Genomic DNA, 26,931 nt, shown 5'->3' on the forward strand with positions numbered 1-26,931 from the left:
AAAACTGGAATTGCTATGCATTGAGGTAAACAAGAATAAAGATGAAACAGACTTAATGGAAAGTATTAGTTGCTGTGTTTTATTTGTTAAGCTTGATATACTCATTAAACATATATACGTGTATACATGTAACTAGTTGATTATGTCTCTGAAGTCTGAGAGGGGACAGAGCTGGAGAAGCAAATTGAAAAAAATCTCTGACCTAGAGACAAACTAGATAACTGCAGCTCTGGGAGTAAGGGAGTTCCTCTCCCAGGACAAGTTCCCTGTGAATCTGATGAAACCAAAGTAAGACAAGGGGAAGGATAGGTTGGGCTAAGGGGTTTTATTTCTCACAGCTTGCTTGGGCTTGCTAACCAGGGTCCAGCACCCGTCTTCTCCAGCCAAGGGGCACACTCTCCTCCCCTGTGCTCCCCTAACAGCGGGAACTCCGTGGGCGGCTCTTTGGTGACTGGCAGGCAACAGACCAATTAGGTACCAGGAAAGGAGGAGAGAGGAAAATGACTGTTTTCTCTTTACCCCTTCCGCAAATCATCCAGAGGCTCTGCTGTGGTAAACATCCACTGGTACGTAAATGGACTAAGGCTAGGTGGGAAATTCTAAAAATTTGAGTGTAAACTTCCATTTATTCCACAATAACAAGAGAGTGAATTTCAACAGAGCAGAAAAAAGAGCCAAGAACTGAATCCTCGGGCACTTCATTATCGAGAGACTGGAAAGAGAACATGAATCAACAGCGGACTCTGTAAAGGGCCAACCAGTAAGAAAGGAAGAAAACTAAGAGGGTGAGGTAATTTGGAAAACAAGTAAAGATAAAGCATATGAAGGAAAAGTATTATCAACTGTGTCAAATGCTATTTAATAGGCTAAGTAAAACTGGAGTTGAAAATCGGGTATTGGACTTAGCAGTTTGGAGATCGTTGATGAAACTGACAAGATCAATTTGGTTAAATGATCGAGACAGGAAACCTGATTAGAATGGGTTTAAAAGAAAATGCAAAGACAGAAATTGGGTATTTTCTTCAAAAAGGAACATTTAAATTGTCAGTGGAAGAGAAAATTTTATCAAAAGTTTTTTTGTTGTGGTTTTACATTCTTTTCTTCCCCCTCCTCTTCCCCCTTCTCCTCCTCCTCCTCTTTGTCAGAAACGAAAAATGGTATCATGTTCACATGTTGATGGTAATTACCCAAAACAGACTTGGGAATTGAAGAGTGAGTAGATGACAGGGTTTGGTGTCCAATGAAGATGTGAAGAATTACCTTTAGAAATGAATATTAATAGTTTTATGTCAACTGTCAGAAAGGCAGAGTATATAGGCACTGATGCTTTAAGTGTCCACGTGTGGTGATGGGAGTTTATTAAGGTTTTTTAGAATTGCTACAATAAGAAGTAACGTCCTTAAGAATCAGAGAGGAAATATACCAGGTTTTCAGGGGACTAGAGAAGCTGTGAAAGAATGCTGGAGGACAATGGGGAAGTGGGTATGCTAAACCATATTTAGTATTTTTTCTAGATGGCTTTAAGTCACCTTGAGGTTGGTGGTCATGATTTTTAAAGAGAGACCAATTAGTGTGACTGCTGTTTTCCTTCCACTAGATTTTATCTGCATAGGTTCAGGCTCAAAGTAGACAGATTATTTTATTTAAGTAAGATTATACATTTTCCATGCATGTAAGGCCAAGTGAGAGAGAACTAAGGAGTTGACAGTACATGAGAGGACATGATGATGATAACTGACCATAAAATTTAACCTGGGTAAAAGAGAAGCCATCAAAATGATCCAGAAGTGGCAGTAATTGGTAATGATAAAGTCTAGGATTATCACCATGGAAATAAGTGTTTTACATAGACTGGGAGTTGAAATTATATGAAGGTAGCAAATAATACCAATAGCATGATTCAAGTATTCTCTTGAAGGAGGGTGGGAAGGAAGATTGCTGCCATGGTCAATGAGGATAAAAAAGGACATTATCCTAACTCAAACATAGTGTTATGAAGGAAATGGGAGAAAGAATAGTTTTCTTTCGAGGCTGCAGCAGAAGCAATGTGCTCAGAATAGGCCCTTAGTTCTGATAGAGCAAGAAGATGATGAGGATTCTTAGAAAATGTTTGAGGATGTAGAGAAATTTGCTGATTATGGATTGGAAAATTAAGGGCTCTATGGTAGGTTTTCCTGAATTGGGGAGGAGGAGGACATGATGAGAGGGGAGAGGATGTGCAAAGATATATGGTTATTAGGGTGGGAGAGGTGAGAATGACCTGATATTCTGGGTTTCTCATGCTGTTAGATGTCAGCATTTACACAGAGATAAAGGATATAATGGCATTAGTTCAGATGATGTGAAAGCATTCAGTAATGGTGATGATAGGGAAAGAGGATGGCTGGAACCCTTCTAGTTGATGTAGTTTAGGATATCTATGGAATCTGGGTTTTCCTCTGAGTTTTCATGCTCTCTTCTCTGTATGTGGGTCAGTGGTTCAAGAGTTCAATAAAATCAAAAGAAAAAAATGCTTGTATTTGAGAGGGCTATCACGTATTCTTTCAACTCTTAAAATTTAGAACAAATCAAAATCTTTGTATACTATCTAGCAAAAAGAAATATGGTTGAACATAAAAATTTAGGTCAAGTAAAATTTAGAAGCAGTATATAAAGAATGAAATAACTGCCTTGGAAACCAGCACTAATAGTAAAATAGGAAATAATATATGCTAGATCCACACAAACTTCTTCAAATATTGTGTAATACTTAATATTTATATAAAGTTCATTAGATGGTTGACAAAGTACATTAAAATCAATTAAACTTCATGTGGAGTTCTGCCTCTGTAGCCTTAACTATCTTTAAATTGCAGCACAAATGACCATATTATTTTAATTGTTACCTTGGAGAAGTTGCCTGATAAAGAGTAACTATAGTTATGCCAGCAAGTACCACCTATAGTATCCTTGGATTCGCCTGCATACTTTGGGTAATTTTGATGTCACTTTCTATGAGGTCTGGGTGTTTTGACTGACAGATGTGACTTGGCTAACAGAATTGCTTTGCAATGGTGAAAGTCATTTTTCTCTCTGAGACATGTTCAAGGTCATGATGTGCAAATATTTATCCCCTGAAGATCTCAAAGGTAACTTACCCATGGGGACTCTTTATTTCTCTCTCTGTTGAAATTCATGTTTTTATCCATAGACTTACATCTGTAAAAAGTTGTCATGGAAAAGAAAAACTATGTCTAGTTCATAATATACTGTATAAAGAGGCAGCAAAGCAAGTTTTATTGCCATTTCTGGGCACTAACTTTTATATTGAAGATATTCAAATATCATTTTGCAACCTAAAGCTACATTAATAAAATCATTTAATCAAAATAAAAAGGTTTGCAGCATTATATATGTTAGTATAGATCAATTATGCTCTAGTAACAAACATGCAATTTCACTGGCTTTCATTCCCAAAGGTATATTTCTTGCCAATGATTGACTAGATTATGTCTTTCACTTCTGTAATGTCCTCATCACAGGATCCAGCCTGGTAGGTAGACACTCTAGAACTTTGCTCTCATCAAGGAAATAGGGAATAAGTTTTTGAGGGATTTGGTCTACAATTAAAGGCATTAGTTGGAAGCCATATCCCTTCTTCTGGCAAATCACATATCCCTACCACTCCCAAGGAAGCCAGAAATTCAATCCAGTCATTATCAGGAAGGTAGAGAACAGTAAGTATTTGATGACTAGCACTAATAGTGACTATATTGGTGCCACTCAATGCATTTTCTTTTTAAGCAAATAGGGGTATTAAATTAAGATTTCTAAGGTAGCTCATATAGTGTTATTAGACTATGTCTTCAGATAACCCAGAAAGACAATACTAATATGATACACTCTTAGAAGTCATAGAGAAGCTACAGATAGTGAGGAATCTTTTTTATTCCAGAAAACTCTTAAAATCATTTTTTTGTTAATAAAAAGGAGAAAATTTATGTTTTGATTAGGTCTATGTGAAACCTACATATTATATGGATGCAATAATATAAATATATAGACTAAATAATATATTGTCACAAAATAATTTACATAAGAATTATAAAGTTTGTGATTTTAGTTTTATTTCTGTTTTGACTTTACTCATAACTTGTAAGCACACAGATGTTAAGCTTGCTCACTTTGAATTTTGCAGGACTCTTTGAGTAGACATTCATTCTGAAAAAGCCCATAATAAATTAAAATGCTGAAGATGGAGAAAAGGGACTTAATTTCCCCCAAAGTACAAATAGAAGAAACAAAGAGGAATACAAATTAATGGCTGTATAATAGTTTACTTACTTTAAGAAATCATTGTCTATATTAATCTAAAAGAAACATTAGTTTTGACCTCCTACCAAAGGAAAAACATAATTCAGATATAAATGTATTTATTTACATACAAGTTTATGAGTATAGGGATCTATATTAATATAGCATAATATGTGTTATGTGTAAGAATCATAGATTTTCTTCTCAGATATTAGAGAGATAACATTTACATTTTTAGAAAGTGTCTTTCAGTATACCAAATGCAGATTTCTTTTTTCTTAAATGTAGGTTTTTGAATGCTTATTTTTATCCAGATCTTTTGTATAGAAAAAAGGAATTTGTGATTTTACTTATGAGTCTGGAGTTTTTTCATTTAACTTAACTTTACCAAGTCTAGAGTTAAAAATCAAGAAAAAATGAGTAGTAAAAAGTTTATGTCTGGATGATTAAGAAGTTTCCCCAAAAGAATCCTTCCTAAACAAAGGGTGTCCTGTTAAAGAAGGTATTTTTGTATCTGATTCTCTAGAGCCACAGGAAACAAATTCTTGCTTTCAGATTCAGGAATGCTGAGGAATTCTTTCAGAGAATCCTGCTATGTAAACTAGAAAAAGTAATTGTTTAAAAATTGGAACACTGGCCCAACCTCCCCTCATCTCTCATTTTAATATATTAAAAAGTCAAACTGGCAAACTACCTTGTTGAGTACTGGAAACCGAAGTCTTTATCTCCTTATTTTATGTAGCAGAAGTCATTTAATTTATGATTATGTATTCATATCTAGGAGCTCCACTGGAATGTAAGTTCCATGAAGGCAAACTCTCTATATGTTCTGGACATAATTCTTGCCATTACTGTGCCAGATACTCATGATATAAGTACTCAAAAAGTATTTGTGGCTTAATAAATGAGACATAGGAAAGTTTGTTCATAGAGTAAGCAAAAACCATATTTAAAATACCATAATGCTACAAGCTGTTTTGTCCAATGTCTTCATTTGCAATAACATTTATTGTGTTATTTTAAGAAACATTTTAATACAAATAAAATCTGCATTTTTAAAAAATGTTTTCCAGTTGACATTTCTTTTGCAAGCATGAATTATATCTCAAAAGAATTATGAAATGATTAATGGAAAAACTTGTGCCTTACTAAACTTTATTTTTCCATTTCATAACTCAGGGTCTATAATTTATGCCCTCAAATAAATAAATATTTTCTAAATAGTTATTTGTATAAATCTTAAAAGATGTTAAATAAAATTTTAGAGGATGTACAGATTGTGATATGGAATAATTGAAAATTATCTTTCCTTTTTTATGTAATATTGTTCTGCAATTATCAAGAATAGAAAAGGTAATTGCATTTTATTTCAGTATTTTAGTACTTTAAGTACTTAAACAATTTTACACCTTCCACTGCTTTATAATTACTTGAAATTCTCTAAATGCATTACTTATATGCTTTATATAACATTAATATCAGTGTAGAGAGAATTTGCCTGTCTAAAATGTATTTTCTCAATATAGAATGAAAATATGTGGCTTGGTGATAAATAATAGCTATTAGAATACAAATGTATTTGAGGTAAATCATAAGATATAAACTTTACAAACTCGTTAGTTCAGAACAACCCAGATTCAGTCAAATACTTTGGAACATCACTCTGAAGAAACAAATAATACAGGACTTGACTTTGCCTTTGGACTGAAAAACACAACTGTTAACATTTTATAGCAAAGAACTGGTTTGAAGTAGAAAAATAATTAATAAAGCAGGCAGAAACAATTTCTGAGGCCATTTCAACTGTTTTAGTTGGCAGTATTAGAAACTTCGGTTAAAAGGAAGTCCCTAATAGGAACAGAGAAGGAAATTTGCAAAAGATAATTTCCGATATTGCACTGACTTCATTTCTTTGTTTATTCTCTGCAATATGTATGAATGAAAAAATCCTATTATATATATTTATTTTGTTAATTAATATATTTATTTTTAGTAAACAGCTATGTAAGTGCAGCATGTATATTATTATTGAATAATATAAATAAAAAGCATGAACCTTCTTGTCATAATTCATATTAATCAATGTTACACAATGCATTAAATTCCTCTGCAATGTAAAAATGGAATTTACTGCATCTAAAGAAAAATTGATGCTTTCTTACAAGTGAACATATGTGGAAAATGATTACTCCTTTGGACTGACCACCCAGATTTATTTATTAATAGAGGATTTGGGTCTTGAAAGAATAAAAATTGAGCATACTCATGGGCTTATTTTCATTTTCCAGGCAGTTTCAGTCTTCATTGAAAACTCTGAGTCTTTAATCCAATTTTATGATTGTAACTGCAAAAAGTTTTGGATCATTTTAAGACTATATGCATGCTTAGAATGAAATGACCATGTCAGACCTTGGTTTCCAGCTGTGGTCAGGAAAAGGGAAAAGTTGATATTTAAACTGAGATGGTGACTATTTTACCCAAATGAACACCCAGGGAAGAAGGGATGTATGGACAGTATCTGAAGTACTTCTTAAAGAAATTGAAATAGAAGAAGCTGGAATTAAAGTAAATATCATAATGCTTATGGTATTTTATCTTGAGAGAGAAACATAAAAATATTTACATGTTTTATATTTCTCAGTTAAATTATATGTAAGGTAAACAACTATAAATTCCTCCAAACAAAAACAAAACAAAACATTTGCCAATATACTACACTTAAAACATTAGTGTTTTAGGGAGTTGACATCCTCCTTTCATCCTTCCTTCCATTCTTCCTTCTTTCCTTCCTTCCTTCTGTTTAACAAACATTTATCAAATATCTACTGCATATTAAGCAGAATCTCAGTTCCTGAAGATTAAATAGATGAATAAGTCACCTCAGAGGCTTTCGCCATACTGTTCACTGCCCAGGTCCTGAATCCCCAACCCATCCTACTTACGGAGAAATCTGGATGATGTCCTTCAGTATGAGAATCTGTATGAGGCAGATCTCACCATAACCAAGGAACCTGGAAAAACAAGCTACTTGCATTTCCAGATCCTTCCTTACTCACACGGACAGGGACTTAGGAGGGGGCCAATAGCTATAAACATCCTGGATTTGAATTGAAGCCAGTTAAAGAAAGATGTATGAGAAAATGAAATGGAAGATGACACTAGAAATCTGAAATAGGCTACAACTTCTTCAGTCTTTGAGTGCCTTATGACAATATTTCTATTCCGAAAATAAAGGTGGGCAACTGAAAAATTTTGTGTAGAAAAAAAATAGTGACATCCACCTTCTTTTAAATTACATAGTTTATTAACCAAGCAATACTTTTCAAATCTTTTAATCATACTTTCTACTTTTGATCAAAATGAAGCATATGTATAAAAAGAGCACACATCTTAACTGTGCAACTTCATGAATGTTCAGGAGTGGACACATTAGCTTAGTAGAATCCTCCTCAGAATCCTAGAAGACCTTTGTGCCCCTTCCAGTCATTCTCATCTCAAATGTAATCCCTTTCCTGATTTCTAAACATAAATTATTTCTTGAACATTTTGCAACTAGAATGACCAATTTACTTTTTGTGTCTCTATTCTTTCTCTCAACACTAAATTTGTAAGACCACCAGTGTCATTGTGTATTCTTGTAGTTTGTTCTTTTTCATTAGCATATAGTATTATTAAATACCTAATTAATTAGTTCATGTTGCCATTGGTGGTACTGGCTATTTCTAATAAAGCTACTATGAACATTTTGTGTGTCATTTAATAAACATAAATATACAGAATCTTTTTTAACATCAATAGGATGAGCTTGAACTGAGGTCTCTTTTTAAATATTCTGATCTTCAATAAATGATATATTTTATTTCACTGACTATTATGTGTAGAAATATAAAAAATACAAAATTCATTAAATGCATCCCTGATTAAAAAAAAATGTTGTTTTATCATTGAGCTGAGTTGCATGCTAAAAGCAGTACACTCTCTGGGCCTTCTGCTTACATTTACCAAAATGGTGGTGTTGGCATGATCATTTCTGTAAGCTGAGATCACTACTGCTACCTTTTAAAGGAAAAAAAACCCTGAAAACTATACTAGATTTTTGCAAGGTTTGATATCCAAATGTTTATATCTCAGGAAGTTGTCTCCCCTCCCTATTCTCATGCAAACGTATGTGGAATTTTTTTGTCTGCTATTACACACACACACAGACACACACACACACACACACACACACACACACACACACACACACACAAGTACTTGCCCTTCAACACTAAAATTTTGTTCACAACCACTTCAACAGGGATCTGTTTCTAATTAAAACTAATGTTGTTAGCATCCGTTTTCACTTCTGACAAGTAAAGAGCTTAGAAATAATCACTGTATCTTTAGAAAAAGAAAATACTAGACACCCTAAAAATCAATTAGTTGTCTTGGAATAATCAGAGAGTTGAAATTGCAGGGAACACTTCCACCCTGAAATCTGGAGATTGGTGAATCTAGATTGTGAAAGCCAAGATCTGCTTTCTTAGGGCAAAAGTTGTAGGAATCAAAAACTATAGGAAAATTTGCATGGTAGTTTTGAACAAGGGCTGGTGGGTGAGTGTGGACTAGCATAGAGAGAGAAAGCGGTAGTGTTGTGGAGAGCACATTTCTATGGGCTTTACCCGTAGCACACTGACCAATTTCTCACAGTGAGAATCTAAGAAAGATTCCCTCCTGGCCATGGCTTGTGGAGGGGAAGAGGAGACATGCTGATACACGTCCAGACCCTGCTTCAGTGGTCTACAGTCTAAGGACTTTGACAGAAAGCAATTTTGAACCTTATTTCAGCTTGGGGAAAGAAATTATTCCCCAATTATTCTCATGTCCCCTTAATATTTCTAGCTTCATTTAAGGGGCAAAGAAAAAATATCAACAGGTGTCAGGGGTTCAAAAGTTTTAGACTAGGAAAGCTTCAACCAGGGAAAGGAGTCAGGGACAAGAAAAAAACAGCTATCCCACCAGAGGAGATATAGAAACACTTGTGGAGTCCACAGTCCCAAGATATGGACACAAAAACACTGAGATGTGATCAGAAAATTACATAACACTCTCCTTCCCTCACACTCTACCATTCCACTAACAAACCTCAGATAATATTAGTATTACAGCTGAAAGTGCTCTGATACACAGACTCTCTTTGAGGAACAGTACATAGACAAACTCCAAGACAAGAGGAAAGGACCCTCCCTCACCAAAAAGAAACATAACCAAAAAAACACTAGAGAAATGTGAAGACTTTGGGACCTGATTATGCAATAAATATTAAGAAAAACCCAACTTATAACTAGATTGACATAAACACATTAAATACAAAAGATTTATTTACTTCAGGTCCTATTATCTTACACAGCATGTCCAGCTTTCAACAAAATATGACAAGATATTGCCAAAGACAAGAAATAGCACAGTCTTGAAGAGACAAACAAAACATCAAAACCATACTCATATGTGATTCAGATGTTGGAATTATCAGACAGTTAATATAAAAAAATAATAAATATTTTAAGGCTCCAGTGGAAAAGATAGAACACATACAAGAACAGAAGGGTAATAATGTAAGCACAGAGATGGAAACTTTTAAGAAAATAATCAAAAGAAAATGCTAGAAATAAAAATAGCAATGAAGAATACTTTGGGTGAGTTCATCAGTAGATAACACACAACTGAGGAAAGATTCTGTGGACTTGAATATAGGTTAATGGAAACTTCACAAAATAAAATTCAGAGAAAAAAATTAAAACACAAAAAAACAGAACAAGTTATCTAAGAACTATTAGACAATATCAAAAAAACATATAAATGGAATATAACAAAGAAAAAAGAATAAAGTAGATAAAATATTAAAATAATAATAACAGAACATTCCAAAAGTAATGTCAGAAATCAATCCACAGATCTAAGAAGCTCAGAGATCATGAAGAAGGATAAATATCTTCTGGGATATCATATTCAAACTGCAAAAAACTCAAAAATAAAATCATGAAGAGAAACAAAAGAGGCTGACAATTAGCAAGTTGTCTGTTGAGGAACAAGGGTAAGAGTTATAGACATCGCTTTTTTTTTATTGAAATGCCATTGATTAAAATTTCACATTGGTTTTAAGTGTATAATACAGTGGTTCAACAGTTACCTATATTATTAAATTTTCACCCCCACTAGTGCAGTTACTGTCTGTCAACACAAAAAGATGTTGCAAAATCATTGGCTGTATTCTCCATGTTGTACTACCATCCCGATGACCAACTTATATTGTGATTGAAGATTTGTGTGCCCCTTTACGTCCCTCCACAACCGAAGCTCAACTCCTCTCGCACAGTAACCACTAGTCACTTCTCAGTATCTATAAGTCTACTGCTGTTTTGTTCATTTTATTTTGTTTTTATACTCCACAAATAACTGAATTGTAACGTATTTATCTTTCTCCATTTGGTTTATTTCACTGAGCATAATACCCTCTGTATCCATCCATGTTGTTGCAAATGGCAGGGTTTTTTTAATAGCTGAATAATATTCCATTGCATATATGTACCACATCTTTTTATCCATTGATCTAAATGTAAATGGACTGAATGCACCAACTTCTATGTTTATCACAGACTTTACATTTTAAAGCATGCAAACAAGAAGAGAGTAAAATGTTATCTTTAAAGTATTGAAGGAAAAAATTACCGACCTGGAATTCTTTGTTCAGTACAATTATCCTTTAAAAAAGAAGGAGAAATATATGTCATGGACAAACAAAAACTGAAGGAATTCATTTCCAGTATATATTTTGCATGAAATTATAAAAGTTCTTCAAGCAGCACAAAAATAAAAAAATAATATAGGTGAGAAACTCTGCACTCCTTGAGTGTGGGCAGTACATAGTAACTTCCTTCCAAGAGGACAGTATGAAAAGGGGGGAAATAGTAATTTTACAGTTGAGAAGAATAAGAATCCCTCAGCCAGATCATCCAGGTTAATGTCAACACTGTTGTCAGGTTGACAGTATGTACATGACATGATGAGAATGGCATCATAACTCTATCGTACCTATCTCCTCAAAACAAATAAACCCAGTCTAGTAATGAAAAAAACACTAGGTGAATCCCCACTGAGGGCCATTCTATAAAATACCTGATTAAATTCCCTCAAAATTGTCAAGGTACTCAAAACAAGGGAGTCTGAGAAACTGTGACAGCCTGGAGCTACCTAAGGAGATGTGAGGACAAGGGAGAATTGTCAACTAAATTAAATGTAGTATTCCAGATGGGATTCTGGGACAGAAAAAGATGCTAAGTAAAAAGAAGGAAATCTGAATAAAGCATTAACTAGTTAATAATGGTGTATCAATATTGGTTAATTAGTTGTAAAAATTGTACCACATTGATGTAAGATAGTAACATTACAGGAAACTGAGTGTAGGCTATCTAGAGTCTCTGGATTATCTTTGCAAATTTTCTGTTAATCACCAAAGCAAAAGCATAACAAAAACCAATTCCAGTGGCTTTGCAAGTACTAGGTGGGGCACATTTATAGTACCTCCTTTGGATTTGAAGTTACATATATTCCTGACTAGAAATAAGCCAGTTTATTAGTAGTTTATAACAAGTAGCTAAATAAGGTTAAAGAGCACTATTCTTTCTGAAAATCTTTGACAAAGAATTCTCTTTTAAGCATAATTCTACATCTCTATTTCTATCTAATGGTATAGATATAGAAGTGAAAGAGCAAGCAGTGCTGGGATCTCATTTTTAATATAAAATGAAAGTTATAGGATGCAGTGACATTATCTTATTAGAATGCAATAAAATTAATTCACTAATGATCTTTGCTTTTAAATTTCTTAGAAAAGTTGATAGCAGTTATTCTATTATACCTTTAAAAGTGTATAAGCTTCTTTAGTACCTCTTTGAGGGAGTTAAGCATGTTTCAGTTTATCTGAAATAGCTTTAATTTGGAGATCTCTAAACAATTATTCAAACACGGGAGTGAGATTTTGAAATGGGAGACGAGAAACCTTGGTTATGTGTATCTGGAAGGGTGTTTCATGAGCAAGATAGGTTAATCTGGTCCTTTGGTTAGAAAACCATTCATAAGATCTAGGTCTTAGATTTTTATCTGTATGCAGGCAGCTGAACTGCTGTATAAACTGAACAGAGGCTATTCCTGACATATTAATTAGATTAGGGACATTTTAGAGACTGAGCTCTGATGGGCAGCAATCTGTTAATTCTTATGATGTCTATGGTGAGCATGATTATTAGCACATGAAGAGACTGTGATGCATGATGTGTCAGGGGTGCAAGGCCCTCTGAGAATGGGTAAAGTCAGTGCGTGTTGGAGCTCAGTTCTTTAACTCTATGGATAATGCCTCCCCCAGTTTTATAACCTGGCTCAGTGCTTATGTTTTCTATGAAATATATTGGGAGTAAAACTATAATCAGTTGAATTATGTCTCCTTCCAAACCCATGGCCACATTGGCTGAAGTTCTAACAGAGTGAGACCTTGTATGCAAATATTGTCTTTACAGAAGTTATCCATTTAAATGAGGCCATGAGGGCAGTGCCTAATCCAACATAACCCATGGCCCTGCCAAATTCTTCAACCTCCTGAACTGTCAGAAAATACATTTCTGTAACTTTAAACCACCCAATTTTGGGTACTCTTTATGGCAGTCCTATACACCTAATACAAAAAAACAAACTAAAATTTTAGTTACACTAAATATTTTTAGATTGCTATGTAGTAATTTTATTCATCTTTCTATATACCTTTCTATATCTATATCTTTATTTTTCATTATTCCTTCATATTTGCTTATAATTTGGTAAAAAGTGCATGTAAAAGATTTTTAACAAATTGTCCTCCAACTTATTGAAGCCCTATTCATAAATTTTGTCATGCTATCCTCTTTCATTTGATGGATTTTCCAGTCAATTCTGAGGGCCATTCTTTTTTGTTTTCCCTATTGTTTCAGATGTTTTTGAGCCATAGGGGGACATTGCCTGCCTGTTCCTAGTAATTGAACTTTGGCGTGATTCCTCTACATCAGTTTTTTTTTTTAAAGACTTTATTAATGCTCAGTGAAATAAGCCAGGTGGAGAAAGAAAGTACCAAATGATTTCCGTCATTTGTAGAGTGTAACAAAGAAGCAAAACTGAAGGAACAAAACAGCAGCAGACTCACAGACTCCAAGAATGAACTAGTGGTTGCCAAAGGGGAGCAGTGGGGGAGGGGAGGGAGAAGGGAATTGAGGGGTATTATGATTGGTGCACATAGTGTGGGGATCATGGGGACAACAGTGTAACACAGAGAAAACAAGTAGTGACTCTGTGGCATCTTACTACACTGAGGGCCAGTGACTGCAGTGGGGTATGAGGGGGACACAATAATATGGGTGAATGTAGTAACCACATTGTTTTTTCATATGAAACCTTTGTAAGAATGTATATCAATAATACCTTAATAATAAAAAAGACTATTACACCGTCATCATATACTTATCATGTTTTCTAGTTCTGCCTGTAGTTCTAGACTCTACCTTTGCAAGGCTTTATAAAATTGAATGGTATTACTGAAGGATTCACAGAACAAAGGAAATATCATCTTGCTTCATCACAACGTGAACATATGTGCACAAACCCAAATACTTGTGTATGTTTGCATTTCCATATGAACAGGTATGCACCAAATGTTTATCCTACTAATGAACTTTTAATTTAATTATTAATAATGCTAATAGGAATTCTCTAAGTACCTACATCTAGGGAAAGTAGCACAGAAGCTTGTTGAGTGCCAGAAGTCTGCCTGGAGCTACATATTTGCTGTGGAAAATGCACCCATTAGTATTTCAGAGTTAAGCTGGTTTAGTTTCTTCTCTTTGTACAATAAATGATAGGTCAGCTGACATAAAGATTTAATGTCCTTTATGAAATGAACCAGTTTTGCTCTCTTATCAAGAAGATACTTTTCCTCCAAAATTTAATCAGATATAACACAGTATTGTACTTCATGATTTGTTATAAAGTGAATTATCAGATTTATAATTTGCATAATTAAGTCAATTAGTTGTTTCACTGATATACATATCCCTGAGTTTAAATCTTTTACATTTCATTTTATTTGGATAAGTTCCTCTGTGATGGTTTCTAAAAGTTCTATTACTTGTATTTTAAGTTACTATAAATTCCTTTAAGTTCTAACTGGCAGTGGTTAATAAAATTGCTAAAGATAAGTTTTTTCTGCAGCTTTATTCAGTTAAGGCCATGTAAAAGGAAAATAAATAATCATATGCAAAAATGTTCTATTATGCTTCATCAAATGCAGTTCATATAATTTTCATTTTTAACAACACAAGAAATTCCACATGTGAGTCTTTTATCTGCTAATAAACATAATTTGGTACTTGTGCTGTACATCTCTCTAATTGTAACCCTATCTTTTATGTGCCTCAAAGTAGGGGAAAGAGGAGGAATTTTTTCTTTCATGAGAGGGTTTAATTATGTCGTCTCACAATTGTCTTTGTTGCTTAGTATTTGTCTTCCTTTCAAAACACAATACTCCAATTTATCAAGTAATCATTTTACCTGGTCTTTTATCTCTAATTTCACACATTCATCTAAAAGCTTTAAAAATAACTATTTTATGATGCATCTATATTTGTCTTACTTTCAACTAGGATGGTTTGTTTCTAAATGCTTTCAATTCTAACCGCTACCATTAAAAGTATGCATGCAACTTCCAAAACATATGAAAATGTAAAGCAGATGAAAGCTTTTATAAGATAAAGATATGGAAATTCATAGATTGGAGGATGAGCAATAAAGTCTACACCCTTTATGTGACAGTTACTGCTGTGAATTGGTTCACCTAATTCCATATTTGCATATATAGATTAGACATTCTATGAATACCATATTTTTTCTTTTTAGCATAGGTTGGATGAAGAAGAAGCAACATACAATAGTTCATATCCACAAACCATGGCAAATTAGACCTCTTTTAGTCAATACTTGTTAACACTTGATATTGCAGCATTTACAGTATTTCTGAATCATACACTGATTTTCCCCCCAGGAAAATAGGCTTTTAATTATGAAACATTTTTCTGGAAAGTCATTTTGCAAACTAACCATTAACTATAAAAAACATAATATACATAGTACAAGTATTACTCTCGATTTTTCTAAAATTCCCTAAAATTATATCTGGGTAATAGATGTTTCCTTATTCTTTACCCACCATAAGGTTTTTTAGAGTTATAATTTCTATATTTTAATATGGGATAATATTAAATTTGTGTTGTTTTTAATAAATGTTGTATTGTTATAAATAACTTATATGTGCTACAAAGTGTTTAAAACATTATTTTTGGAAGACAGTAGATTTGTAACTTTCAAACTAAGCAGCTTTAGGTAAGTTATGTGTACTGTGTGAATCCTAATTTTCTCATCAATCAAATGGAGAAGATTATAACAGGACATAGCTCAGAAAGACAGTTTAGTCAAGAAATAGACTTTAAATATCTGTTATCTTAGCTCTTCTGGGTTCTGAGGATACCATTTTTAAAACCAGCCAATCTTTGATGCTCTGGAACTTACATTCTAAGAGGTTGCTGAATGGGTGTAAGAGAATTAAAAAAAAATTTAAATACTAGGAATTATCTGTGCAATAGAAAAAGAATAAACAGAGTAATCAGAGAGTTAAATGGCAGGATGCTATTTAAATTGAGATGGTTGCTAAACACTGCTTTGGTGACATTTGAGAAGAGACCAAAATTAAGAAAGAGAGAGAGAGTCATGGAAATCTCCGAGGGAGAGGGAAACAGGAAGTGCATAGGCCCCGAGGAGTACACAGGTGTCTTCAGATTACACCGTACAGGCCCTTACAGCTCCAGAGGCAGGAACGAGGACAAGAATGAAAGTAGCTGACTTCAGAGACTGGTGGAAGGGGCAGACTATGGAGAATGGGACAGATGGTATAGGCCACTGTACAGACCATGATGTTAGCCTAAGTGAGGCCAGGAGTCACTGCAAGGTATCAAGGGATGTGGCAAAGGCTGGTCTATATTTTAAAGAGACCATATTGGATGCTTGTGAAGAACAGACTAGTGATGAGCAAGGATGGAAGTGGGAAGTTCATTTAGGATATATCTCCAGACTGGAGCCTGCCTTGGGGCTCCATGCCAGCTACCTCTGTCCAAGATACTGCTTACCATTCTTTGGGGCTGACTCTCTCAGTCAACAAGTTTTGTTTCAAAATTTGTTGTGTCGGAAAATCCTTCCCAGACTGCCTTTTCTAAACTCTTTCCAGTGTAATACCTTATAATATTATCCAAACATATTATTTTCTTCATAAATGTATTAACATTCAAGATTACTTATTTGCTTATTGAGTGCTTCTTCACTAGAGCAAGCCTGCTGACATTCTGGCCACTGAATTCCTCATTGCCCGGAAGTGTAACTGGCGTATGATAGCTATTCCTAAATATTTCATTAGGAGATAATGTGTACTCCAGGTAATTAGAATTCTTCCAAATCAAAAGTTTAATAAATCCATAATATACTAGTAACAGATAATCTACTTGACCAAATTTCAGTCAGGCCTCTGTGATCCCACTTTTTAAGAAGGCTTCAACCCTGGCCTCCCGTCCTTACCAGGCTGTATAAACCAGTTTTAGCAAGAATCCTGCTAAATCAATTCACAGAAAACCCCCACCCTTGATATCTGATCATCCTGGCTGGTGTTCAGCAAGAATCCTGTTAGGTTGATGTGGCCAGAATCCGCCACCCTGATGCCTCCCTCCTCTCAGTGATAGTCCAGCCACAGACGGCTCCTTCGCCATACCTCAGCTGTACCTCCTCACTTGCCTTTGTTGCCTTGGAAGCTGGGCCTGATCTCTCGCTCCTATTACAGTCCTATTTCTGAACACTTGGGTTGCTTTAATTTTTTGCCATTATTATTCACTATTCACTGTTTATTAACTCTATTATTCACTATTATACTTAAGCATAGCTTAGTTTCTACCTGTATTATTATAATTTTTTAAAATTTCAACATGCATAATGGATTTTGAGGTCTACTTAGGGCAAGGAAGTTTATTCAAAACAATGTTTCCACTGAAAACAAATGAAATACCTGTTTATATAAAAGACACACAGACAAAAATGTATGGAAACATCACAGTGTTGATACACTTAATAAAGTATTGCATGTCCCAAATCACAGTGGAACTATAGCTCAGGAAAATAAGAGGTGACTAGAAAGGTTACTTCTCTCCTGAGATATTTTCTACTTCTGTCTAAACTGACTGCAAATTTGAAATTTGGTTATAAAGGAGATACTTCTCCCACATCCTCATTAACATGTAAAAAGATCAACAAGCCAATTAAAAAATTAAAAATTTGTCTGTGTTTAATTTAAAAACAAAAACAAAGGCACCAGATCTTGGAATTAGAAAATAAAGGAGTAAAGGAGGGAGAGAATGAGAAAGAAAAGGAAATTACCACCACTCACAATACACATTTCCTTGAAAAAAATTGCCTAACATTTGAGTTTTTATTTCTTTAACTTCTGGACCTTTCCCTTGGCCTAATGCCTCTTTTTCTCTCACGTTATTTTTTCTCTAGAACACTAGTTGTTAAAGATGTTAATTGTTGCTCTGAAAAGGGTTCTATGGACAAATAGGATTTGAAAATACTACTTACTTTCTTTCCTTGGAAATAAACGATGCAAGTATGAATATTGAAAGCTCTGAGAAATTCTGTAATAATGAATCAAGTTTTCAAACATTTCCTCTTTCAGCTCTTTTTCTTAATATATACTAATAGCTTCTCAAAAACAATGATCTCCTTGAGTAGCAGGTCCAGGAAATATGTATTAAAATTATTTTTCATTTTTATGGTGTCTATCAGAGTTATAGAAATTGAATTAATATGTCAAATCAAAATAATGAATTCAGATTCCCAAGAGCTAGGTCAGTGACTGGCACAAGGTGAGTGCTCAATAAATATTTGTTGATTGAGCTTTATGTATTAGGTTTTCAGTATGATTTTATGAAGTCATGAATAGTGACAGAAAATACTGTCTTTGCCCTGTTAATTTCATTTCACCTTTGTTTTTCTCATGAAATCTGAATTTTTTCACAGCATCAGTATTTGCATGTGTACTCTCACTGTACTTGGTGATAGGACTTCAACAGTAGTCTGAGGCAATTTTCAAGACTATCTTATGAAAACATTGCATATATTTTCATTATGCAGCAGTCAATGTAAGCTCAGCAGTTTTCCAAATTTTTTGCAAAAACTGTTTCAAATGTTATTTTTCTCCAAACATTTAAAGATATTGATGTAACAGACTACATAATAGTGATGAGAAAAATGCTAAATAATATGAAGGGAATCTGTTCTTTCTAAACTCTCAGAAAATAATATGGGTGATACCAGATAAATATCTATATTAATCATATTTTTTGAATACATGTATATTAAGAAAACAAGAGAGGAAAGGTCCTAAGAACAAATATAAGACAAAGGACAGAAGAAAGAAAAGGTGGTCCTATTAGTAATTCGGCAGGTGTTTTCAGTATATTAGTATCTGTCACTTTTCAAGAGCTAAATATATTGTTTATGTATCATCATAATTCAATGAAGACATTGAAATTTGGAAGGCTTAAAAAATGATTTTCAAGGTCCCCGACAAATAAAAAGCACTTGTGAAGATCTATGAAGAGTCTTTTGTTCTCTCTTTTTTTCAAAATTGATATACAATCTTATATTAGTTTCAAGTATACAACACAGTGATTCAAATTACTCATATTATTAAATCATCACCCCAACTAGTATAGTTACTGTTAACATATGAAGATGTTATAGAATCATTGGCTGTTTTCTCCATACTGTATTACTATCTCCATGACCAACCTACACTATGATTGAGAATTTTTGTGCCCCCTTAACTCCCTCACCTTCCCTGCCCACTCACCCCAACCCCTCCCCTATGGTAACCACCAGTGCCTTCCCAGTGTCTATAAGTCCTGCTGTTTTGTTCATTCTGTTTTATTTTGTGTTTATATTCAACAAATATGCAAAATCATATGGTATTTTTCTTTCTCATAAAAAGAAAAGAAATCCTGCCATTTGCAACAACATGGAAGGATCTAGAGGGTGTTATGCATAGTCTTTCTTGATTCCAATGCATGTATTAATGCACACTTCTATCTATTGTCTATGTATATCAGCTGCAATTACATTGTGCCATGATCATTTTATGAGACTATCGGGGCTAGACTTCCGGGCTCACTGGAGCCAAAACTGTTAACTCTGCAAACTGTATATGTGCTCATTTTTATGTTTCCTATTATAAATGCATTATGACGCTTATTAAGAAGTTTACATATATGATTTTTGTCAATAGTGACACCTGCAGGGCAATTTTCCATTTCAAGCAATTACTGCATTTTGCCACTCAGTCATGTGTTTTTGCCACTGTCATCATCATTGTCATTGTTTTAATTTCAAACCCACAATTACACCAATAAATATTCTTCTTCTTTTTGATAATTTTGGCGTATGGATAGAAATTGAGTATGTAAAAGTAATCCTTTCTCCAAGAACTGTCATGTCTCTTTTAACAAACTTGGAACAAAGTTTGTCTTTGTCTTCATCTCTTTATGACTATGTTGGTTGAAATAATATATATGGCCATTACACTAAATAGCAAAGTCTAGTATGTACATTTCTCAAAGGAGTGAAAATACCTTTTCTTACACTAAGGGAGATCCAAATTTTGCTTTACTGAAGTTTTCCAGGTTTCTCAAAATAATCTGTAGAATCTAATATAGTGTTTTTCTAATAAGCAGTATTGTTAAAGACATATTTAAATGTTATGTAATTTTTTGACTCATCAAAAGCTTCTTTTACTTAATTTGGTGTAATGTCAAAACATTATTTTCTGTCATTTGTCTTGTATTAATCGATGCTTCTTTTGAGTAAAGGCAGTTTGCAAGTGTGTTACCAATTTGTTTTTAACAGTAGCAAATAGCTGCAGGAGATCTCAGTCCACCTCAACAACAAAATTTCCATTGCAATTTGCTTTTAAGTTTCACACTAATAACAGCTAAACAAAACACTTTGTCACTGGGGGAGATAATGCAAATTCTGTTGATGTATTTAAGACTGTGATTCTCCATCCTCGCTGCCCCAGGTTGTTAATGAAACATGATTTCAACATATAGAGAATTGCCCTTCTCTAATGATTGCACTTTGAAAGTGAAGTTTTAAATAATTCCCTGTATCATCATTCTTTATTCTTTATCCTTTTTTTTGACTTTTTCAGAAATGGGTCTGCTCTTTGAAATGATATTTTGTGTGCTATCGACGAGAATGCAGGCACCTTTTAATATATTGTTATTCATCCATTAGTGTTGAATATTAGCTGTATATGACTGACTAAATGAAATGGCTCCTTTTTTGATACACTGAGGTTAGAATTTTCAAAATGTCGAAATGAATTTTTGTTGTTCATGTTGTAGGTATCAAGCACGGGGCTTTAAGAGTAAATTTGTCAATGATATGAATCCTAGAATGAGAAATAGAAACTTTATTATTTCCCATAAGACATTTTAAATTGGTTTGTCAAAATCTTCACAGTATCATCTTTAAGCAATCTAAGATCTAATTTCTCACTACTTTTCACTAGTCAATATATTATTGCAACCTTCAGCACTATTGATATTTCCTTGTATAAAACCATTTATAGAACATTTATTAAATTGTGTGGGATACAAAATGAAGAAGCATTTCTACAGAATGTTACCTGTTCCATCCCCACAAAAGCTGCTCCACAGACGCACTTACACATATACACACAAGGTTTTGAACAAATATTTTGGAATATATTAAATGCTACTTTAATCTTTGAAGTCCCAAAGACATGATGTACATTTAAAATTTAGTTAATTCAAACTTTTTCATATTGCTTGGAAATTGGATGTTTTCTTCACCAATGTATATTAACATATATTCATTGTAAAGTACATTCCATGTAACAGGGAACCATTGAAGGTTTTGGAATTCATGAGAACAAATACTGTATCTGAGAACAAGTATATACATCCTATATCACAGTATCAAGCACATTGCCTTGCATATTATAGGTGGTAAATATATGTTTGCTGAATAAATGGATGAAAGGAGTAACCAGATCTCAGCTTTGCTTCAAGATTAATCTTGCAATCATGTGTACAAGAGAATGGAGTGGGGAAAATTAGAAGCAGTGAAGTCGTACAGGAAGCTATTACAACAGCTAAGATAGATGCTATGGATCACTATAATAAGTATCTTGCTTGTTCTCGGTGTGCTGCTTACTTGGTTTATATGCATACTTGTCATAACTCCATTAATAATAATGGAGATTCAAGTTATTTCTTGAGTTTTAGTCTTCTTATTCATACTTTAATAAATACATTTGGCATGTTGTTCTGACAACCTAAGTACAGTTTGTTGGGGATATTGAGTTCATATATCATTTCAATTATTTTAAATTTCTCCATTAATACCATCAATGAACCATACCTAATGCCACAGAGGAAATGAGAACACCGAAGAGTGTTTATTCAATCACTGTCAAAGCTATTCTTACTGGAACTCGTCAGTAGTCTGGTGAAACAACCCAAAGTAAACACCAAACTACAGGTTAATGTGGAAAAATTGGAGGCAAAGTGGTGTGAAAAAATTGCCAAAGTCCAAAATTAAGCGAAATCTACTATTTATGTTATATCATCTCTCTGCTCTATATATCCTTTCTTAAAAGTCTGTTAAATCACATTCTTCCTTTAAAATCTTGCCCCTGTTAAGATTTCTTTCCAAGTAGCTGCTATTGCAATGCATCTTTCCTTCAGCTCTTGATGAACTGACTCAAAATATCTTTATTGAGCACCTAGTGTAAGTCAGTTACAGTTCTACATGCTAGAGTTATAGCAGTGGATAAAATAGCCCAAGAATCTAATATTATGGAATTTATATTCTAGCATGAAAGGCAGACAATAAGCAATTAAGGAAATCAAGTTGATCAAGTAGTGGTGAAAGTTATGGAGATAGAAATAAAAGCAGAGTAAGTGGATAAACCTTATTATAGAAGTCCTGCCTGTTTGTGTGATTATCATGTGTGTTTATGGCAGCAACATCATGGGTGAACTATAATAAAAAAACTGACTCAACCTTTTGATATTTGACTGCTGACAGCTCTAAGACTTGTACCCTTTATTCTCCTCTGCTCCATATACGGGCAAGAAGATAAGAAAGCACACATATTTCTTTCCTTTGCTACTAGTGGGAGTTTCAAATCATGCAAGCCCCTATCAGTATGCAAGAACTCCATCCCTTAATCACCATAAAAACCCAACCTGTCTCCTCTCCCTGCTGTCCCATGCCATTTTTGGATCAGCTCAGGAGGACTCCTCTTTTCTCTCCAGAAAGCTTTGTTATCCTTTGTGTTTGGTGTCATCAGTCTTGAAATCCAAATCTAACTTTTGGTAGGCATCCATATTGATTTTTGCATAATGACTGCAACACTTGCAGATAGTGATGAGATGAAATATGAACAAAATTCCAGAAGCATGAAGTATCCTGGTTGGGTGAGCTAACCACTCAGTCTTACTGGAGTAAACATGAAGTCTAAAGTAATGGCAGATGAGACTAAAAGACATGTAATACATGACTAAGGTATGATATATACCTTGGTAAGCATCTTGGCCCACAAAGCAGGGTTGATGAGAGTATAGGATTTGAAGTCAGAGCATCCTAGAATGGCACCATAGATTAGTAACATCAGGAGAGTCTTCTAATCTCAGTGAGACTTAGTTTGTCCCTAATAGCTTGCATCCAAGCTTGTATTCATGACATTCTTTCTCCACAGTACTGTCAGGGTGATTTTCCAATATGCACATATTTGATACAGATCCCTTATTTAAGCCATTGAAATAATTTTCATGCCTTGCAGGACAATATTCAAGCACACTCTACATCCTGACTGACTACCCAATCTTATCTTTTGCCATTATCTGATACCTAATCTATTGACTTGAATCATAATAAACCATTTGAACATATAGAATGTGCCATGTGCACCAGCATATCCTTTGTCTAGAATCCCCTTTCTAGCTTGTTTTAACAACTAAACAGCCCTATTTGCCCTTTACATCACAGTTACAGTGACCCTTTCTTTTTGAATTCTTCCTAGACCACTCAACTGAGTTTGGGTTACTCCTCCTTTATGCTGACATACGGCTTTTCATCATTTTATATACACACACACACACACATACATATTTTATCTCTCTATATACCTAGTGTCTAACATATAATAAGTAGTAAAGTTTCCATAAATAAATGAATGCTTGAATAAACAATTCTGAAGTTACAAAATCAGATTTTGTTAGCAACAGGATGTGAAAAATGAATGACACATAGAAAAGGCTTTCTTTTGAGTGTGTTCTGGAGTGCAGCAGTCCAGGAATCAGCTTAGATGACTTTCTATTTTAGTCATATCAGATAGAGTAGTCAGAAATTCAGGGCTGTGGCTCATAAAGGAGGTCAGGCACAAATATATGCCTTTGAGAATCAAAGGTTTATACATATTTGATATTTGAGGAATAACTGAGACCATCTGGATGGAAGACAGAATGACTGTGAGGCATAAGAAATGCAAATACTAATATAAAAATAAAGACTGTCCCGTATATATGCCTAAAAAGAGAGAGTTATTATTTTACATATGATTATTAATTTATTGTTTATTTCTTCACCAAATGATAAGAGGGCTCCCCAGTGTTTAGACAAGGTCTGCACAGAGTAGACACACAATTAATATTTGTGAAATGAATATACTTCCCGATAGGTGAGAGGAAAATCAGGAGGTCATATTGTTATGGGAATAGTTTTATATGCTGAGAGAGTTTATCTATTATTATGGTATTATTAGTTGATGATGATGCTTAAATGGTATACAGAAAACCTAAACCATTTTTAGTTTGAAACTTACAATAAACAAATTCATTTTTTTTTGTTTATTTGGCATCACCCAATTATATAACTGGTTTTTGCGCTTTCCTTACAGTAACTAAATATAGGTTAATTTAGCACTTTTGTCTCTGTATTCCCCCTGGTCCTCAATTTTATTAGGCTATTTGTACTTGTTATTCATATGAAGTTATTTTCCTTGTTATTTTTTTGTATATATCTTGTATCTTAGTAATTAGTGATTCAGATGGAGCATATTTATTGCACTTAAGCTGTATTTAACAAATAATGAAACATAAACCCTCACTTATTATTATAAATGGTCTCAGAGAAACTCTTGAAGTAATCGTTGTCACTGTTCCAGTAGTTGTTTTACCATTTGTAAGCATTTGTTAAAATAAATAAATAACATTACACAGTCTTTCGGAACAGTATATTTTTGCCCTTTACATGCATTTTCAGTGTGCATGAACTTGTTGCTGTTATGAATGTTTATGGTCCCCCAAATCTCTATATTGAGAGCCTACCCCCTAATGTGATGCTGTTAGGGAGGTGGGGTTTTAGGAGGTAATTAGGATTAGATGAGGTCATGAGGGCTATGCCCATATGAATATCTGTGCTCTTATAAAAGTCATAAGAAAGCCTACTTCTCTCTCTTTCAGCCACATGAAGACGCAGTGAGAAGACAGCCATTTACATACCAGGAAGCAGGCCCTCTCCAGACACTGAATCTGCCAGTACTTTGATCTTAGACTTCCCGTCCTCCACAACTCTGAAATACAATGTATGTTCTTTAAGTCAGTCAGTCCATGGCAATTTGTTAAAACAGCCTGAGTTAATTCAGATAGTTACCAAATACAAATCTAGTCAGCAACTGTCTTTTTCATGTCACGTGATTAGGCATTAATTCACCAGGATACATGTGACTACATTTTTAAAAAATTTAGTACTAAATAAGCATGATAACTTATTTATTTTAATATACAACAGTATTTCAGTAAATAATTGAGAATTTATTCAAGCATCCAGGGCTTTGATGAATTGATTTAATTGACTAGGTGTTGACAGCCATATTTTCATAGCCCTATATTACTTAAAATATGATCTTCTTAACATTTAGATATTCAGTTTCCTATATAGAAATTCATTACTGTATATAAATCTGAAATGTTCTCATTAGACATATTTTGTATTTTTTGTCAGAATGAGGGAAAGAATTGAAGGATAGACAACATTTATTTCACAAATTTCAGTGAAGAATAATTAATTAATAACAGTTGCTCTTCATTGACTATTTTGTGCCAGGAACAGTACAAGGGACATTTCATCTCTTTAAATGCTCACAATGGTCCTATAAGGAAAGAATTGCTCTAATTTCCTGATGAGGAAACAGGCTTAGAAAATTAAATAAATATCCCCATTTTCCCAGCTCTTACACTAGAACTGGGGCATGTGACAATTTTGGTCAGTATAGGCAGTTGTTTTTGTTGGTTATTTGAATATTTGCTTTCTTAATTTTGGATGAATATGTCTGTCTTAGAATCTGATTCTGATTATTCGGGTCAGTTATTCGGGAAGGACATCGCAGTACGACCCCGAGACCTGGACAGCATGGTTCTCCCCAGGCTGCCACCTCAGGGTCCTTCCTGCTTTGGAGTGTTTTTCTCAGTTTTTCTGTTTCCCTTCATGGTGGGCAGTAGTCTGAGCCAGTAGTGCTCCCCAGGCAGAGTGCCACAGGCCTGGACTGCTTGGTTGCCAAAAATATCTCCCCTGAACTTTTAAATCCTGTTGCACTAGCATGACGATGTGTGCTGAACTCCAACTGAGAATCTCAGGAGACACGGCCCCTGGTTTTCCTTTTGGGGAGTTTTCCAAATGTCTGCTCCAAGTGTGGACTTCATAAGATGTCCTGAGGTGCTCTGTGATGCTTTCTGACTGCCCCATATCATTGTCTCAGGACCCTGCTTCCAGGAAGACAGCCTGGTAAATGCACTGATCCTGCCCGCCAGCATGGTATTTCATTCCCTCTGTAGTATGAGATTGGATGGCCAGAATAATGGTGATTGCTAGTTTGGGGAGACTCTCACATATATAGGACAAAGGTTGAGTTCCAGACTCTGGGTCAACCATGGTCCACTGTCAACTCTCAAGTTTCAGTTTGGTGTGAGCTCACATGTCATCAGCTGTCACCTGTGGGTGCTCTGAACATGATGCCACCTCCATCTACAACATTTAAGGTCAGTGAAAGTGGCAATAAATATTGTTTACTTCCTGAGTGCACTGCTGTGGGCAACTAAACAGTTATATCATCTCCTTGAAAGTTTCCTGCTCTGTGTCAGGCAAACCTCCAGGACTGGTTGAAGCAATCTCTTCTCAGGGCCTTGAAGATACTTCAAACAAATGGACCGTTCAGTTAATCTCTTCTCTTGTCTCCAATCAATGTGATGATGTTATGCTTTTCCTGATTGCTCTTAAACTATGCTGAATTCTAAAACTATTCTTCAATGAATGGGGAAAATATTGATCCATTCATCAGCGCCTTGCCCATTTTCCCTTGTGATAGTAGTGTTGGGAAGGTAGGCGAGTGGACAAATT

The sequence above is a fragment of the Manis javanica genome, chromosome 5 (genome assembly GCF_040802235.1).
Source record: "Manis javanica isolate MJ-LG chromosome 5, MJ_LKY, whole genome shotgun sequence".
NCBI classification, from domain to species: Eukaryota; Metazoa; Chordata; class Mammalia; order Pholidota; family Manidae; genus Manis; species Manis javanica.